A 5,148-nucleotide genomic window follows, 5' to 3' on the forward strand; every position below is an offset into this window, starting at 1 on the left:
TTGTAAAGTCTTAAACTACTTAGTAAATGTTCTTTTATTGTTTATTTGATCTACTACCTCGGGCAACCGAGATGGTAACACCTCCATACACTAGAGTGGTCCTTGGTAAGGCACCTTGGTGTACGAGGGTGTTACAACCACCACCATGGGTTGCTCAATGGGCTTCACCTCCCTGCCCATACTCACCTATCCAGAGTGGTCCCTTCCTTGGCAGACCTGGCCGCATCAATATTGTAATACTACGGTTTTATGAGTCTCTGGGTACTCTATCGAGTGGGCCTTACTCTGTCGAGTAAGGGTGTGTTGCGTTTTAAAATAGTTTCTAACCTGTTGGGTACTCGATTGAGTACATAGGGCACTCGATCGAGTAAGGGGCACTCGATCGAGTACCTCACCTACTCGATCAAGTAGCCGGTTTACGGGGTGATGATTTGTCGGGTTTTGTTAATAATGCAATTTGGTTTATAATTACTTCCGTCACTTTTCTTTAAACACTTTTATAAACCTTATCACTTTCAAAGAGAAAACAAACTACGTTCTTCGCATCAATCGCATTGTTGGCAAATCCCGGAGCTTGGAAGGTCGGAATTTGTGTTTCTTTATACCTTTGTGATCCTTGCGTCGAGGGTAAGATCTACGTACCGTTTTTATAGCATTTCGTTAAAGTTAGTTAACACTAATATTGGGATTTGGGGGTTTTGTTGTGTTTCGTGATTGGTAGTGATTATATGTTTGTATGTTAGGAGGAGGATTCGTAGAAGAAGCCTTTTGATATCAGCTGTGAGATCGTCTGACTGTGTTGCTTTCCAGGTAGGGTTTCCCTACTCAGTATTAGTCCCATAATATGTTGTTGGTGTTTTTTGGTTGTTGACTATTATCATACTCGTATTGTGACGATTGCTGGATTTGGTTGCTGATAGTAGTTGTGATAGTTTGTATCTGTCTGTGTTCTTTGGGGCGCGTCCCTGGCTGAGTGGAGTCACTTGCGGGATTGGCTTCACGCCCGTTATTCGCCTTTTGTCGAACCCGCCACAAAAGGGATGTGCACATTAAGGAATTTGGGTTTATCGCTCGACGGAGATGAGCGAGGATTTGGTGGGTACGGCTGCGGTCCCCCACTGGCAGCGTGGAGTGACCTGTTGCGATGGGCACTCTGGCAGGGCTACACACTTTAGTGTGTAGTCAGTATTGTGGAGTTGGGAATGGAGTTCGGAGGATTAGTACTGATCCCGTTTACTGTGTTGTTAGTTTATGTAAATTGTGTGATTAGTACTGATCCCGTTTATTATTTTAAAAACCGTGGTGATCCATTCGGGGATGGTGAGCAGTTGTTGAGTAGGTATGAGTCGAGTTACATGGGATAGCTGGGATGATACCACCGTCTGATGATAGAGTCTTCCGCTGTAGCATGATTAGTTTATCAAACATTTCTTTTAGTTGTTGGTTTTGAGAACATGTAACCGTATTAGGTATTTTGGTTTGGATTGTAACCTTTCACTAAAGTTATACTATTTAAATGTTGTTTCGTTATTGTCTTATGATTATCATTGTCTCGGGCAACCGAGATGGTAGCATCTTCATATCTGACTGGTCCTGGTAAGGCACTTGGAGTATGGGGGTGTTACAAAATGGTATCAGAGCGACGATCCTGAAACCTGTAACCAATGAATCTAATGAATATAGGGAGTCAATTTAAATGAACCCGGGGTAAAGGTTGTAGGAGCTAATGCAAAGACTTGGGAGACGTCCTAAAGTCGCGAACTCGCCCTACAATTTTGAACCGGTCACATGGGGGGTATATGTCAAGGTCGTATGTGATGTTTGCTAGTTTGTATGCAAGGTGACGATACATGTTGTGAATTGTTGGATGTTGGGAGTAGAAGATAGAAATTGTGAATGAAAGGTTGGTGAAGTGTATGAAAATGTTGTTTGAATAAGAAGCATGTTGGGTGTTTATTAAGTGGCATTTGATAACATGAAAAAGTTATTTTGTTGACAATATGAAGAGTTGTATAGAATTATATGCCTAACTATATTATAATGCTGAATTTATAAAGTTGTATAGTATGTTGGGATATGTGAGGTAACATGCGGGTAGTATAGACGAGTCAGCATGACTCGATCGAGTAGGGGGCACTCGATCGAGTAGGTGAGGTACTCGGTCGAGTGAGTCTGACTCGATCGAGTGGGTATTTGACATTTTTATAACCAGAATCGTGTTTTTGGGCACTCAATCGAGTACATAGGGCACTCGATCGAGTAGGGGGCCACTCGATCGAGTAGCTGTGCTACTCGGTCGAGTATGTTAGAGATCAGAAGGTCTGTTTGGGGTCTGATGTCGGGGCACTCGATCGAGTATAGTGGGCACTCGATCGAGTGTGTTCTGGGCAGTCTGTTTTCGTGTTTTGGGGTTATAGTGCGTATGTTTATATCTACCCTTTCTTATATAGTTTCAAGATGCCGCCTAAGAGAATCGCCTTGTATGCGAGAGCTGAGAACATGAACATAGATGATATCGTCAAGATGTTGGAGCATCAGGATGCTCTTACGGAGGCCCTAAAGAAAGTGGGAAAGGATAAGGAGGTTGATCATTCCAAGATCAGCCTATACATAGCGAAGTTTAACCCAAAAGAGTACAAGGGGACCGGGGAACCAAACCTTCTTGACAACTGGCATTGTGAGATGGAGAACATACTGAACTTGGTACACTGTCCTGATGAGATGAGAGTGGAACAAGCTGCGTTCTACCTGAGGGAGGCAGCTGGTGAGTGGTGGGACAAGGTGAAGGTGAGTGCTAGAGAGATGTATACGAACCAGGGCTTACCTGTTATACCTTGGGAAGAGTTTCGGAGGGCTATGAGGAAAGAGTTTGTACCTGAGCATGTGAGAAGTAAGCTGAGGGAGGAATTTGATGGGTTTAGGATGACATATGATATGTCAGTGGCTGAGTACTACAAGCAGTTTAATGAGAAGTCTAGGTATGCTGAGGACATGGGTTTGAGTGAGGAGAACCTAGCGCTGAGATTCGAGAGGGGGTTGACCCCTAAGATCATGGATAAGTTACCCGTGGGAGTCCTTACCGATGTTAAGGAAGCTTATGAGAGGGCTGGGAGAGCTGAGAGGTTGGTGGAGATGGCTCAGGAGAGAGTAGTTGAGAAAAGAAAGGCTGAGAGTGAAGGTGGTGGCCAATCTAGTCACAAGAAAGGCAACCACAATCAGGCTAGAGGGTTTTCTTCCTCGGGTCGGGGTTGATCTTTGGGGCTTCCTTTGGGCGTGGCCGTGTGAGTGGTAGTGGTAGTTGGGGGATGACTGTTATGGCCGTGGCGGTGTAGGCCACAAGAGACATGAGTGTACGAGTTTACTCGGAGCTTTTCGGAGATCGGCTCGGGGAGCTATTCTCGGGGCCGCACGAGTTATGCGAGCAATAGACCGTCGGATCATGGTCTAACCGGGGAAGTCGAGCTATCGGGGTGGATGTAACTCGCAATGGCGGTAATTCCTATCGAAACCAGCTACGAACAACAACAACAATCGTGGGTCAGCGCTAAACCGACCACATCACCAAGATGTCCAGGGAGGTGGACAGAAGACCAGTGGAAAGCTGGTCATGATGGACAAGAAAGCAGCTGAGGATGATGCACATGTTATCACTGGTACTTTTCTTGTTAATGGTGTTCATACCTTTGTTTTGTTTGATTCGGGGGCGTCTCAGTCGTTTGTATCTTCGAGTCATGTTAAACGGTTGGGTTTGAGGGTATATGAGTCTGTAAGTGAGAAAGTTTTTATACCTTCGGTTGAGTCTGTATCATGTGGGAGGTTGTATAGGGATATACCTATGATAGTTGGGCAAGTTGATCTACCTGTAGACCTGCTAGAGTTTCCTTTTGACGGTTTTGAGATGATGGTCGGGATGGATTGGTTGGGAAAGTATAAAGCCAAGATAGACTGTCATCAAAAGAAAGTGTCTTTGAGAGGTCCTAAGGGTGTTAGTGTGTCTTATCGTGGGTTTGTGGTCAAACCCAAAGTCAAGTTGATTGCAGCTGTTACCTTGAAGTCCTATCTGAGGAAGGGATGCCCTTTGATCTTGTGCCATGTGAGAGATGACCGGATAGAGAGTCCGACAGTTGATCAGATACCAGTGGTGGGTGAGTTTGCAGATGTTTTCCCAGAGGAGATTCCGGGATTGCCACCGAAGAGGGAGATATATTTCACGGTTGAGTTGAAACTAAGGACGGGGCCAATCTCTAAGGCACTGTACCGGATGGGTCCTAAAGAGATGGAGGAGCTCAGGAAACAGTTAGATGATCTGATAGAGAAGGGATACATTAGACCTAGTGTATCGCCGTGGGGAGCACCAGTTCTTTTTGTGAAGAAGAAGGATGGGAGTTTGAGGTTGTGCATAGACTACAGGGAGCTGAACCGAGTGACAGTGAAGAACAAGTATCCTTTGCCAAGGATAGATGACCTGTTTGATCAGTTGAGTGGTGCATCAGTCTTTTCCAAGATTGATTTAAGGTCGGGGTACCATCAAGTGAAGATTAGAGAGGTGGACATACCAAAGACAGCTTTCACGTCGAGGTATGGCCATTATGAGTATGTGGTGATGCCGTTTGGGTTATCTAATGCACCGGCTGTGTTTATGGATTTGATGAACAGAATTTTCAGACAGTTTTTGGACAAGTTTGTGGTCGTGTTTATCGATGACATCTTAGTCTACTCCAAGACTAAGGAGGAGCATGAGGAGCATCTGAGGATTGTGTTGCAGACCTTGAGGGAGCATGAGTTATATGCTATGCTGTCTAAGTGTGAGTTCTGGTTGGAGAAAGTTGCTTTTCTGGGGCATGTGATCTCTAAGGATGGGGTAGCTATGGATCCGGCGAAGATTGAGGCAGTGACAAAGTGGGAAGCACCAAAGAATGTTGCTGAGATCAGGAGTTTCTTGGGTTTAGCTGGATACTACAGACGGTTCGTGAAAAATTTCTCCAAGATTTCTAGACTTATGACAGCGTTGATGAGGAAAGAGAACAGGTTTCGTTGGGATGAGAGTTGTGAGACGGCATTCCAAACATTAAAGGAGCGTTTGACCACAGCTCCTATCTTAGCATTGCCTGAAGGGATCGAGAACTTTGAGATGTATACAGATGCCTC

This window comes from Silene latifolia, chromosome Y, assembly GCF_048544455.1.
Source record: "Silene latifolia isolate original U9 population chromosome Y, ASM4854445v1, whole genome shotgun sequence".
Taxonomy (NCBI): Eukaryota; Viridiplantae; Streptophyta; class Magnoliopsida; order Caryophyllales; family Caryophyllaceae; genus Silene; species Silene latifolia.